Here is a 15,176-nt window from a genome sequence, read left to right as displayed (position 1 = left end):
ACATAGCAAGCATTAACATTCTTTTCTCTTTGTACAGTGAAGAAGATGAGGGAAAATATGGATATGCTGCTTCTGAATCAGCAGAGTCAGCTGCAGGTCCTGCAAGAAATTCAGAAACAACTGAATATACTCCTCCCAGGCAATGATCTCATTAATTCAAACGTCTACAGCTTAGGACTTCTGCTAGGACGGCAGGCAGCTGCAGCGGCGTCTCTGTCTTTTCCCCTTCTTAATCCCAGCAGCCTCCTCCCTGAAAATGCCAGTCTCTTATCCCAGTCATCTGCTCCACCCACCACTCATCTCCCAGACTCTCAATATCCTGCAGCGTCTTCTTGATCAGCTTTGTGCTGTAAATGTGTCCAATGTAAACAAATGTGACTACTGTTTTATACTGTTTTCTCACTCAAATGTGATCTCTGTGTCATAATGTTGAAATTGTAGTACCCATGAAGATGCTGACCACACACTCAGACTTGGAAAGATACATGCCTCAGGTGCGTCAGCAAACAGCAGTTGATCAAATCCACTGCCCATTCATTCGTTGCAGCATGCAGACATTTTGGCCAGTAATGTATTTTGTCAAGGCAGCTTGAGGGATTATCACCGGGGAGTGGTTAAGTGCAACATCCTTATAAGATAATGCATAAAACTTAAGCATATTTTTCTACCTGATATGTCTTTAATATGTACTTGGGCAACTGGACCTTTCCTAACAAGCTGAAGCTAATGTTAAAATCATCAGGGATGCTTTAAGCAGCTCCTGTTAAGTCTGATTTATATAGAGGTAAGCAACATGCTTATGTTAAGGTGTTCAATTTAATTGCACCTCTATTCCCACAATCCATTTGCAAAAGCTTTCTTCATTCAGGAAGGCTTTAAATGAGGTGACCTTAGCTGATTCTTAGGCCAGCATCACTACTAAAACTACAAAAAATATTTTCTGATTTTTGCTTAAAACAAACAGCCCACCCCGCACCCCCCCCAAAAAAAGAAAAAAACCACACCCACCACCCAACAAAATACCACCACTCGGGTCTACCTTGCTTACTAAGAGTTTATGAGGAAAAGCCAAATTGGTTTATATGACACTTGTTCTTTTGTTCGAAGGTGATCTCACTTGTCTCTGTTTTTAGATGTTCTGTCATATCCTATTTGGATTATTACATGTTGTTGACTGTTATGTATTAGTTCGTTGGGGGTGGGACTGGGGTAAATAATTAACATTTGGGGAGGAACACTGAGAAGCTCAGGTGCGCCATCTTGTGAAGTCTGGTGGGGGGAAAATGATATCCCCCCCCCCCCCCCCCCCGCAGGACTCTAACATGGGGCCTTTTAAGGCTAGTAAGTGCAGAGTTTTAAGAAGTGTTAGTCCTTTCTACCTCCTTGTTTCTATCAGTGACACAGGCTAGTAACAGTGTCAGAGCCTTTGAGCTTCAAAAGTGCAAAAAAGCTAACTGATTGACTTTTGAACAGCTGCTGGGATAAAGAAACTTCAGGGCTCACGCCTGTGCCAAACAGTCTTTCTCTTGAACTGACGTTGTGTTTGTGGGTTGTTGGTTTTGTGGTTTTTTTTTTATGATGTCTTGTTAAAAGGATGCACTGTTAGTAATTAATAAAAGATGATTTAGATTTTAAGAATGGGAAATGCTACTTCTCTTAACAAGTCATCTTGTTGGTGACAGTGCAGTGGTGTCAGATTCTGGCCCAAAGATAAAACTCTGTGGGATCAGGTATAACTCCTTCTGTGTGTGTGAATACAGACTCTGAAAATCACACACTCGTTTTTGTTATGTAGAATTTTTATTAGTCTTAACTCGGTAGTATATCATTTAAGCCAAGTTGAGAGGCCTTAAAGGGCATTCCTTCAATGTGAACTTGTACTGAAATGTTTGGGGTTTATTTTCCATCAGTTGAGCCTATCGGAGTCGTAGCTCTAGACTTAAGAGCTCCAATAAGAGTTCCTAACGTTCTATGGAAACTCTGGGGTACTGTTCATAATTTCTTGGATGTTTAATTTCATTTTGCCTAGAAGCAGAATCCCCTCTTCAAAGCAATGGTTAAAGTTTGTATTTTAGTGGTTTTTAAGATGTTAGTATTAAAACATTGCATTTTTGTTAGAAATAAATCTTTGCTGAGGTTCTGTCCTTTAGTGCTTAGACTTTGATACCTGAACTGGAGTTCAGTTAGTCTAATGTATGTGCCTTGCCTGGCTCCTTCTGCTTTTCTCCTTCTGTCTTCCCCTTTCGCTGCATCTAGGCATCTCCTTACATGTCTGTCTTTGGAAACTCCTGAAAAAGAAAACATGCCTAAGTCTGCCACTTCCACATATTAGACCAGGTAGGAGGAATCTCTTAATTGAGGGCTTAGGTAGGATTTTTGCCTGTCGGGAGGGAGTTTGCATATGATGTTTCTGTTTGTAGCTGGCAGGCTCAGGAGCAGTTTGTAGCAAACCTAAGGCAAGCTACATCCTTTTGTGTTGGTGTTCTCTAATGTGTTTGTTGGGCTCCATCTGAACTTGAGGATAAAGTCCTAAAATACCTCTGAACTGCAAGTGTACTGGTGACTGGAGGAAGTGTTGATATAGAGGAGCACAAGAAACCATCATACTTCCTATTTTTGGGTTACCTCTCTCTCCTACATAAGTGAGAGTGGACACTAGAAGTCTTTCTCCTCCTACCCCCCAAGCACTTAGGTGGTTCTGAAAAGCACCTCTGATGCTAAAAATACACCTATTCCTAGGTGGGGTGGGGCTGGGGGGCTTCTTGCCCATGTTGGGAGGTATCTGGAGTGCTTCTTGCCTCCTTTTCTTCCTTGCAGTGCTCTGGCATTGATGTAAAAGGGTGTGTGGGGCAATACCTGATAGTTTGCCAGGGATACTGGAGAGCTTTGCGGTCTCCAGGAATATGTAAGAGGATACCACAGATGCTCTCCTGGTGAACTGCGAGTCTGTGGTCTGTGCAGGTGTATTTGATGTTGTGGACTGGACAGCGTGTAGACAAGTGAAAGATAATCTGAAGGAGATGTGAGCTTCTCTGACAGCTGTCATGCCCTAGAGTTGGAGGTTTAGTATCTTAAATCGTGTCCATCTGCTTCTCTAAGGCACGTTAAAAAAATCAAGTGTCTGTACGCAAGGAAAGGGCTGGAATTCATTCCATGCTCAAAATGTTGGAGTTCTGCAGGCAGGAAAATATAGTCTTCTTTACAGTCTGCTTTTCAAAGGAAAAGTTTATTAATAAACATCCTGGTTTTAGCCATGTGAAGGAAGTGGGAGTCTAAGATCACGTTTATCTGTTTCCATTCCATTTTAAGTTATAGTAGCTCAGGAGCTTGGCACCAGTGAGAAATGTATTTGTAAAAACAAGTGCTCTCACTGCTTTAGCGCTGCTCGTCTGACAAACTGTAAATAGCTTGCTCAAGGACTATTAGAGGTGGGGATTTGATATTTTCCCTCACCTCAATTCTTCTGTGATTAACTTGTGTGACTCTGCTCCAGTCCTGCTTACCACTCCAGTCCTGCAATGATTTTTTTTGTTTTCCCTTAAGCTTTTGGTTTTTTTTTGTAAAAAATACCTGATAATTGCATGACATCAAGCAACAAATCAGTACAAATCAAAATTCAGTGCCTAGAAGGGGACAGTGCTGTTTCCAAGTCAAGTATCAGAGCAGAGTTGCCATATGTGTGAAGTCCTTAGAGAGTCAGTGGGCCCTGAGAAGAGGGGTGTTGTGTTGGAGTTTAGAGACACTCTTCTCTTGTCCAGAACTCCTCCTTGGTGAAGTCCACTGCCGTATCACCGATGACACTAGTACCTGCAAGAAGGAGCATGATCACCGATCAGGCCTGTGCTCAGTGAATAATCCCACTGTACGGGCAGTATGAATACTGTTGTCAGTGCAGCAGAGGAGCAGTACCTAGCTGACCTAAATGTGTCTCTGGCCCTGTTTTGTGCAGGAAGGTATAAAATAGGTAGACAAGAAGAATGAGAGGCTATGGGTAGGGTTGTAACAGATACAGAGAGATAAAGACAAGAAAAGTACCAAATATTGATAGTTTAAAAAAAAAATCCAACTAATTACGGGAAACAATGTCTTTCTATTTGTCTGGTCATCTGGTAGCTTTCTTCACTGTGGGACAGCTCAAGAACAATCTCTGCTCTCTGATGCTTATTCTGGACTATTTTGGGACTATTGTTGGCTTTTTATTAAGTCCCATTTGTAGAGTACCAGTAATGTATTAATCCTTCAATCCCATTATCAGTTTCCCTATCAGCAGGTGGACTTGCCACACCTCCTGCAATCTTAGCATGCTGTCTTCCTCCAGATATCTGGAATTTCAATCTTGAGTAAGTAAAGGTGATAGCAAGATCTTCAAGATTTGCTAGATTCTCTCTGGATGCAGAGCTGCCTAACGAGAAAAAATAGTAGGTTTAGCCCCAATGGTAACAGTTTTCTGTCATAAATTATTAAGAATTTAGTTTACAGCTTATTAACAGCACTCTCACTGATTTCATTCCTATAATCTGTTATTAAGATCAGTGGATAACTTTCACCAGCATTACACAATCCCTTGGTGACTTACCTGGAAATCAGAAATAAAGTTAACGCTAACCTCACATCATTGCATGTCTACATTTTACTTGTATTATGCAGACTGGATATATTTCACCATACTTAGTATCATGCTCACTAATAGTTTTCTGATGAAAGCAATGTTTTTGATAGGTGACTTTTAGATTTTTGCATCATCTGAAGAAGACAGCTTTGTTAGTCCACGTGAACTATACTCCAAGACAGACATGCCAAAGTAGGTACCAGATAATCTTGAGGGCCTTCTCAGTCTTAGTTTCTCTAAGATTCCTCAAGAACTGCAACACCTTTGTCTTCATCAGTGTCTGTCTTTAGGGATTCTTAGAGGGGTTTTGCTGCTGTCCTGAGGGTCTTTTTTTCTTGAGTTACCAGACTTGATTTCACCTTTATGAATGGGATGCAGGATATGCGTAAAAACTCCCCTAAATTTGGCAGAATCTAACCAGCATTTAACTATTGTAGGAGGAAGGTGATGCCTGTCTTCTGTAACTTACTATTCTTTATATATATTCTAGTTAGGTGTTACAGTGCTTTACTGCTGTTCCTATCACAGCAAAACTAGCGATTGGTTTGCCCCCTTTTTCTGAACTCTACAATTTCTTAGTAAAAATAGTACTTCTTGTTTTGAAGAGAAAGCCATTCTTTACGGATTTGTAAAAAATCATGACAAGTGTTTTCATGGGAAAACATGCATATTCTCTGTGTGCACAACAAGGCAAAGAAAGGAAGTGAGGGAAGAAATAGGAGAAGGCAGCATAGGAGGAGCAGCCTCAAGAAGCCTCAGCTGTATTGGGAGAAACAGAAGAGGAGATGTATATTGCCTCCAAACAGCTGAAAAAGGAAAGTATAAGGACTATAAAATACTTACCCAGTCAGTAATATGTACATTATACCTGCACTGCTAGCTCTGTGTAGGTAGCTTTTCTTCTTGATTCCTGCAGGAGAGTTCAAGCTATAGGAGGTAGCACTGTAAGAAAGCTGTGGTGCTTTCAGCCAGCATCCACTTCCCCTGTTCCTGGCAGCCCCTTCCCGGTTCCCTTAGCTGAGCAAACCACCCTAATGCGTGGCTGAGCTCTTGGGGTCCCACCAGTCCTCCCACAGGTCACTCGCCCCTCACGTCCTTCTCCTGCGGCATCGCAGCCTGGATGGTAGCCCACAGGTACCTCTTCCTACGTTGGGGCTGACTTGGAAACACACTTCAGTGGGCAAAACTCTTGATTATGAGAACAGGAACAGCTGGGAACAGAAATCCTCTGTGTGGGTGCAGAGCTCTGTGGTTTAACCCTGTTTCAGCCTGGGTATAAAAAAGCATGCAGAAAACACTTCCAGTGGAGGACAAGTAATCACAGTTTTCAGTGTTCATTGCAATATGCAAAGCACATCCTTTCTTCCTTAGGACTGTACAGGAAATCCTGAGGATCTAACTTGTGAGGGCGTTAGGCATGAAGCATGCAGAGCTGAGAGTTACTTTTAAAAAAAAGAAAATTAGGTGTTATAGTAGGCTATTGGCAGGATTTTATGCATTTAGTTAGTGCTTGGATGCATCTGTTTTTGTTTTTTCCTGCTGATTTGGTTTCTGTACTTGGAGACCTAGTATCCTCTGAATAGAGTTCTCTGGCAGCTGAAGAATTATTATTTCTAAATACCAACATAGTGAAGACAACTCTTTTGCATGCTTTTCCCTCCAGGTGTGTAGATCTTGTTAAAAATACTCTGTAGCTCCTCTTTCAATAATAAGGCTTAATTATTATTATTTAAGTATCTTCGAATGCAGACTTTAAAAATTTTAATTTCAGTACTCTGAGGGCAAGTATTGAAGAGCTATTTAAAAGACTTCCAAACAGACATCTTTTTTTTTCTTTTTGTTGAAGTCTACATATTCATAGAAATCAAAACTGTTAGAAACAATTTAATTTAATTTAATTCCTGTGGGAATGCCAAGAGGTTTCAAAATCCGAGTGATTTCTTCCAGCATGTCTCCCTGATGACTGAGCAATTGTCCTGGGATTTTGACGCCCTCTAGCTCAGAGATGCATATTCGGATGTTCTTGTCTTATGTCGGCCTCTTCTGGTCTGTCCAAATTTATTTTTTGATCCTCCTTCCCTGGTTATATCATCTTTCTTCCCATATCTCTCAGATTCCCTTCCTTGCTCCCCAGGGCAACTTTGGGGTCCTTATCTTCACTTACAAAGTAATAAGGTATTTTAATTCTTACTTACTCCTGAAGTCTATGGTTGCAGCAGCTGGAGGGGAGGGAAGGTGAGCTTGGATACAGATAGAATTCTTAGTCGGTGCAATTATCACAGCATAGAGGCAACTGAAGTGGGTTAATGCATTGCCCTGTCCGTCTCCTAGGAGGTAATTAGGTGCTAAATCCCATCTGGAAGGCAGTGAAGGCTAGATGCATCCTTGATGGAGGACCTGGGCTTCCTTTCTAATCTAGCTGCCTCTGTGCTTTGCAAATGGCTTTGCACCGTTTTGTATCAGCACAGCTGAAGTGGTACAGCTTCCTGGAGGAGAAAAGTCTGTACTGAGGCTATGTTGGAGCTGTCAGATGGCCTACATTGCTATTCAGTGGCTGAACAAGCCCCTTACGTCTCTGTTGCTCATTCTGAGAACTTGTCTTGCAAGGATTTGTTGACAGGCCTTTTTGTATGAGGCAGCTGAAGTCAGTGACAGAAGACTTTCATTTTTGCTGGCAGCATTCACACAGGATCCCAAATGGTGTAAAATATGCTCCATTTTGCTACTTCAGCTCTGCCCTTCAGCGGGGTTGCACGTGCATAGCTGTGGCGTGCTCCTAACAAGGCAACTTGTGGTGGCCAAGCTCTAGCTCATTGAGTAAGTGGCTACAGATTTTGCTTTTGCCCCGTTTCTGGAAGTACTTGGTCCCCGTATTTGCTTATTACTCCGGTTTACCATTAGTTTAGCTGATCCCTCTCTTCCGCTTCTCATCAGTTCCAAACCCACCTCTGTGTCACTTGCTTATTGCTGTGTTTGCCTTGCAGTATTTAGTCTGCAAGGTTTCCGGAACATGTTTAAACAGCAGTTCCAAATAAATAATTGTTGACCATAATAACATCCTCTGATAAGGTTTTGGGGCTGTTTTCTTCATCTTTTGTTCACGTGAAATTACTCCTATTATTATTTCTCCTTTTTATATACTGTTACGAATCCACGTATGATGAAATCTGTAAAAAGTAGTAAGAACTGCAAGATAAAAATTCATTCATTTACAGTAGCCTCTTGGAACCAGGCACAACTGAAAGAAAAGGGAACAAATAAATCAATAATCCGATAGCAAGGATTGTCCCTTGTAGTATCGCCCTGAAAGCAAATAGATCTTTTCCCAAAGAGCAATTAATATTTTAGCAACTGAAATCAGCATAGAAGCAGAGCTGAAGGAACTGCAAGCTTCAGTTACGGAAGTTTGGATAATCATTGGGAATCTAGAGCCTTAAACAGGAAGAGTAAATATCATCCCTGATAATAATTTTTCATGTGCAGGACATTCCTCTTGCTTGTGCGTGATGGGGGGTGTTTTGTTTTTGTGGGTTTCTTTGGGTGTGTGTGGGTTTTTGGGGTTTTTGTTTGTTTGTTTTGTGGTGGTGTTTGTTTTTTTTTTTTTCCCCAGGAATAGGTGGACCTTGAGAGTTTTAGGTAGGTCAAATAAAAATCTAATTATCTATCACAGTCAGTCAGGTTTAATTTCCTACACTTCTTTCATCTCTGAAGCCCGGCTGTTTATCAGCATCCATTGACTAAAAAAAATAGAAGGAAAAAATCCTTGCTTTCAGGCCTTTTCTAACAATAAAAAAAGCAAAACAGCACACAAATTCTGGTTTTATTCTTTTTCTGCTTATCTTTAAAGATATTTACTATTTCCACCATGTCACTTCACACAAGTATCATCTTTCAAGAGACTGTTACACTTTGCATCTGTAATTGTGTTTTGTCATCTTTCCTTTCCTGTGCATTAATGTTTCTATTTAAATGATCCCAGTACGCATTTCATGGTCAGTGCAAGTGCCTTGATAGTTAGGGCTCAGCTATTTCAAAAAGCAAAGCTATTTGAAGAACTTATTGTTTTGCCCATGTTTTAACAAGTTTCCTCGAGAACTTCTCCTTGAGTCTTTCCAGTGTTCCCATGTTGTGGAGCTCCAGTGTTTCCCTTTCAGTCCCTGTCTCCTTGTCTAACACATCTGATCTCAGTTTCCTTTCCCACCAACTCGTTTTCTGTCCCCACTGCCCTTTTTTCTTCCGTCTTGGTCACCCTGTTTCCCTCGCAGGTTCTGAATTTCAGATGTCTCGCCTGACTGCTATCAGTTGTTCAGCTTTCAATCACAGTTTATTTCCTTGCTGTCCGAGCTTCACCACATCAGTACTGCTACCTCCAAAGGCTTAAACTGAGAGGTGAGTAAGACATAGGCCTTTTGGGAAAGACAGCAGCCTAACTAGGCAGAGCAGGAGGGAGGTTGGCGGAGCAGGGAAAACAGTGGGGTGCTGTTTAGACTCAGCTGCAGCAGTGGATAACGTAGAGGACAGGTGATGATATGGTTATGCTCACCAGCAGCATCTTCAGCCTGAAGGACTGGTGGCACGTGCTGGCAGTGTGGCGGGACTGCCTCATCAAGTCCCCAAAATGACACTGATTTGGGAAGGGGAGGTGGAGCTGATTTGCTCAAGTGCAAGGCTGCAATTCAGGAGGACCTAGTGAGGCTAGAGGAATGGGTTAACAGGAACATCCTTAAATGAAAAAAATGCAAATGCAAAGTTTTGTACCGGGGGTGGACTAACCCCATGCAACAACAGGGGCCTGAGTGGCTGCGTAACAGCTCTGATGATAAGGACTTTGCCAGCCCTGGCAGCAGTGGAGGATAACAGCTTTCTGGGCCCTTTCAACACAAATGTAGTCATTATTCCTTTTTTATTTGGCACTTGTTAGACTTCATGTAGCATGCTGCATCCAGTTTGGGGGCCCTTAATACAAGTAATATATTAATAAACTTCTGTGAGTACAAGGGAGGTCCAAAAAGGCACTCAGCAAGTGACCTGTAAGGAGAGGTGGAGGGAACTGGGCTTGTTGAATTGGGGGAAGGGGTGGCTTTGGGGAAGGCATAGAAGAGACCTAATAGCAGCCTTCCACTACCTACAAAGTATTGAGAAGATGAAGTGAGAAACAATGGTCATAAATTGATACAGGGGACATTCCTACTGTATGCAATAAAAATAATATCTCACCAGGATATAACAAAGCATAGGAACAGGTTGCCTGGAGAGGTAGTGAAGTCTCCACCCTTCAAGGTTTTCAGGACCTCACTTGACAAAGCTCTGAGCAACCTTGTCTGAATTGAGTGTTGACCCTGCTTTGCATAGGAGTTTGGACTAGAAACCTCCTGAGATCCCTTCCAACCTGAATGATTTTGTTAGTCTGTGAAACGGAATGGGAAGTCCTCACCTGATAGCTATGGTATATCCATTATCATAGCATCTTGAGAACCTCTGTAAAATAGACTTGGAGAAGACATTGTCCAAACTCTAGGAGAGGAGCTGTTGCAGTGATCTATTAAGCTAGTACTGGCACAGCCATTAGTGGTGCTGGGATCCTTATCCAGAAGGTCATTGCCCAGACCTGGGCAGGGGTGTAATAACTCTGGGGCTATTGCTGGAAATGCTGTGGGCTACAGAAAATTCCCGACCGATCCAGCCACGCCAAGGAGGAGCATGCCCCTTCTCTGTTCTCCTGTGTTAGGGGATGGTGCACTACTAGCCCTAGAGGCTGAACATGTTTATGGAACATTAAGTGTCTGGGTGATTCAACAGCACAGATCCTGGGGACACACCTACTCTTAGAGGTAAGAAACTTCTAAGGTGTTCTGAAACGCAATTCAAAAAGACCTCTGGGACAGTGCTTTTTAGCTGGGTCCTGGTGGCTCATTGCATTTGTGAATAAAGGATTGTGGAGGGAGTCACAGTCCTTATTTCCCAGTCCCATAAGCCCATCTTTGCTCTGACAGCCTTTTTCTGCCCTGTGGAATCATGTCTGATCCTTGCAGACTTTCTCTTGCTTATGTACAAAATGGTGCCATGATACAGCTATATGTATATCCTGCAGTATATCCTGCAGCTGAGTAAATGGCGCCAAGTCCCTTCTGCTTTTAGTGGTAGCCACTCCTTGGTGCTACTCTAAACTAAGGTTATTGTTTTGTTCGACTTCTGGTTTTCAGGGCATTTTCCTTTATTTGTTAGGATTGTGTTTGCTTTGTGGAGGACGTGACTTTTTTATGGCAGTCTTGGGTGCTGCTCGTTGTTCCAGCTTTTCCAGGTCTCATTCTGCAGTGGCTAATTCCCTGTGTGCTTTAGAGTATCTAGGTATCCCATTCAAGGTTGCAGATACTACTTTGCAATAAAACTGGATTATTTTCCCTGGACTTCATAGTCTACGATAAAAATGTTAATGAGCTTGTTGCATTGGACACTACTGATTGTCAGTAGACCTTTATGCAGCATCTGAATCATAGAATCATTAAGGTTGGAAAAGACCTCTAAGATCATCGAGTCCAACTGTCAACCCAACACACCATGCCCACTACACCATGTCCCTAAGCGCCTCATCTACACGTCTTTTAAATACTTCCAGGGATGGTGACTCCACCACTTCCCTGGGCAGCCTGTTCCAAGGTCTGACCACTCTTTCAGTAAAGAAATTTCTCCTAATGTCCAATCTAAACCTTCCCTGGCGCAACTTGAGGCCATTTCCTCTCGTCCTATCGCTTGTTACTTGGGAGAAGAGACCAACACCCACCTCGCTACAACCTCCTTTCAGGTAGTTGTAGAGTGCGATGAGGTCTCCCTTGAGCCTCCTCTTCTCCAGGCTAAACAACCCCAGTTCCCTCAGCCGCTCCTCACAGGACTTGTGCTCCAGGCCCTTCACCAGCTTCGTTGCCCTTCTCTGGACACGCTCCAGCACCTCAATGTCCTTCTTGTGGTGAGGGGCCCAAAACTGAACACAGTATTTGAGGTGCAGCCTAATATTGACTCTTAGAGCAGCTCAAATAAATCACATTCCAGAAAAGTCTGTTCTTCCTTGCAGGGAAAAAGGGAAGCCTAGATTAACTAGCTTCAACATGTCTGAAGTTGGTGAAATGATTAATATTCCCAGTACCTAAATGAATCTAGCCTATAGGTATTGCAGTAATAAGTGTCATAGAAAAACAAATAAAGAAATTAATTATTTTGTTGGCTTAACAGAGTTTGAACTGTGTGGCATGATAGCTTGTAAGAGCACACATAAGTAATAGAGGCTCAAAACAGATCTTGAAGAGTTTCCCCATTCATCCATCAAGTTGACTGAAAAAAAACAACGGTTCTTCATGCAAAAATAGTATGCAAGTAATTAAAGAGCCTGTCATAATACATCAGTTCGATAGAAAGCTTTGATATGGCATTTTTTAATTTTAAATTCTTAAGTTTGGAAAATTAACAATGTTCATTTATATAAAATCCTTTCAAAACGATCTCTGAAATTAGCCTAATAAACCCCTATTAGATATCCGTGCAAGTATTTTTAATTTGAAAGACATCATTTTCACTAACTTAAGTAGGAGCCCTGTGTTCCAATTTAACAGGAATATTCTGTGTTCTAACCAACCCTGCCGTCCACAGTGCTTGCAGCCTTCCCACCTTATGGTCAACTGTGGTTTTAAAGAATATACTCTGTATCCCATCATTCAAATCATTAATGAATCTGTCGAATCTTTCTGGTCTGGGGTAACACATAATATAATTTCCCAGGTTAGCATTGAATTGCAAATAAGCATTGTGATTTTATGACAGGTTTTGCATTAATTTTATAGCATTCTCGCCTCAGAGAATATTCGTGAGAGTAATCATGTGAGATAGTACCAAAAACCTTTTAAAGCATAGACTATATGCCATTTTCAACTCCTCTGTTTTTAACAATGCCTCTCACTCTATTGTAAGAGAAAATTTTTGATATGATATAATTTGGCTTTGTAAATCTATACTGTCTGTTATTTTCCTTTTTAACTGGTATGTGACTGCGAAGTCTTGTTTCATTATTGTTCTTGCATTGAAGTCAGGCTCACTAAAAATAGTTCCCAGGTTCTTCCTTTTCCTTTCGTATTTCCTTTGGTCTATCTTTTACAATCTTACCCATCTTTCCTGAGCTCTCCATGACATCTACCTACCTCAGCCTACAGGTGACATTAAAAAATCTAACCTAAGTACTCTCTAACCTCTTCTCTATCTGCTCTAACTTGAGTTCTTACCCTTTTGTTGCTGACATTAATTGTGTTAATTGTGTAATTTCTGCAGTTCTTTCTAGCAAAGACACAGATCTTGATTTCTTCTGTTGATGCTTCCCCCATCTCACCGAACAGAGAGTCAGCTCTTCCTATAGTCTTTGTCTTCCAGTCAGTAATATTATAGAATGCTTTCACACTATTCTACTTTCTGGTTACATGACCTTTTGTTGCTTGGCCCTGTTTGTAGTTGCTGGGTTTTTTTGGTTTTTTTTGTTTTTTTTTTTTTTTTTCCACATTATCTTATGTAATCTGACCTACTTGTCACCTCCTGTGCGGTTCCTGTTCGTGATTTCAGACCAGTGGGGAAATTTGTGGCTTGTCAGATTTATTCTCTTCACCTTTTGTCCTTCCTCTAGTTTGAGATAGTGCATACTTGAGCACTTGATGTCATTTAAGAAACTGCTAATCTTCCCACTGCCTGTTCTCCAAGGATTTACTTGCCTTAGGATCTTACTGTCAGTTCTCTGAGACTGCAGATATCTAATTTCTGGAAATACAGTGCCCTTACTTTATTGTTCTCCCTCTTTCCATTGGTTCAGGCACATTCCAAGAATCACACAGCTCCTCTATAATGGTTATAGTGTAGGCTTAAAAGGGACAAATACTACAATCTTGCGGTGAGGGAAATGCAACTGATTTCATATGCCTTGGAAAGTGGCAAAAAAAAAAAAATTCCAGTAATTTTATGGTACAATGCTTAAAGACAACATACAACTGTCAGTCTAGCAAATACAGCATCTAGTAGCTAACTTCCGATACTTCACATGAAGATATAAAATCTTTCCATGTTCTAGTGGCTTAGTAATTATTATAGAAAGATGGAAATGAAATAATGTGTGTTGGATTCTTTTCTTTAGATATGTTTGCATTTTAAATATTTACTTAAAATATTTCCTGTGTTATTTCTCTGTATGAAAATACTTGTGTGTGCTACACCTGCTCTATTTTTCCATATCCTTATTTGTATATTCATTATCATGCAGCCAAGTGTTCAAACGACAGCATCTTTAAATATATTCCTCAGGCATTTACACAATGTTCTTATATTTAGAGTCACTCTACAGAGCATTTATAATAATATGTATAAAATGTTTTCCTCATATCTGTTTTATAGGGACCTTTTTAAAAAATACATAATCTTCTCAGTGGCAATTTTTTCCTTCTCCAGATATCTCTCTCTGTTTGTTTTCTATATGATCTGTAAGTACAAAAATAAAAAGTTAGAAAAGCAAATAGGTGGCAAAATAACCATTTCTACTAAATATACTTAAATTCTTTTCCTTTGCATTTTAAAGCCACCAAAGCAAGTCAACGTAATCATGTCTCATTATTTTAAGATTAAAATACATTGTTTATGTAATGGCCAATACTAGCATTGCCTGATATGTTCACAAACGTATACAAAGCCTGTATTATAAATGTGAAATACAGCCAGACTAAGAAATACAGAACTGTCAAATCTAAATTTTAAATAGATATTACCACAGATGGACAGAATGAACACCAACTTGTCAGTAATCTTGCTGCTTCTGCAGCTGCCAGGGTCTGAGCTGTCAACCTTTGGGTGTTCTCGCCTGCTCTTTGCGAAATATACCGTCCTTTTACCATCCTGAACTGGACAAACTAACTTCTTGGAAAGCTGCTTTCTGTCCAGCTGTTCTTAAATGCTTTCAAAATGCTTCAGAGAAAACCAAAAGTAGTCCAACTGCCTTTTGGTAAGGAAAAGCTACAGGAAAACTGCCCATCATAATTAATTTCCTTGCCCTTTTTATTTTGGCTTTTCTCAGTGTTCAGATCGCTGGCTCCCAAGGATAAACACTGAGATTGCTTTGAATTCCTAAGGTCTAGAATTTTGAATAAGGAAATTACAAACTTTTTTTTAAATGTTTCATGCTTCACCTTCCCACCTCACTTCATCGCTTTTTTTTGTTAAACGCTTTTAAGTCCTTAAAGATATAAAATGGTGTTTCTCATTCTTTAAAAAGTGTGGGGGTGGTTGTTTTTTTTGGTTGTTTGGGGTGTTTTTGGTTTTGTTCTTGTTTTTTTTTACATAGGGTGACACAAAGCCTCTGACCTTTAGAAATAGCAAAACTAATACTTCCATAGCAGAAAAATGTAGTCTTATTTTATTCAAAAATTAAAGCTAGGGAGATCAGTGTGTAATTGCTACTATACAAGGCAGCATTATCTTTAAATTAGGAATTACATCAAAATCAAACAAAATGTGAAATATTATCAATACATTTCTATAATTCTACAAGCTA

Source organism: Calonectris borealis, chromosome 1 (assembly GCF_964195595.1).
Source record: "Calonectris borealis chromosome 1, bCalBor7.hap1.2, whole genome shotgun sequence".
Taxonomy (NCBI): Eukaryota; Metazoa; Chordata; class Aves; order Procellariiformes; family Procellariidae; genus Calonectris; species Calonectris borealis.
The sequence above is the reverse complement of the archived record's forward strand: the minus strand, read 5'-3'. Positions refer to the sequence as shown.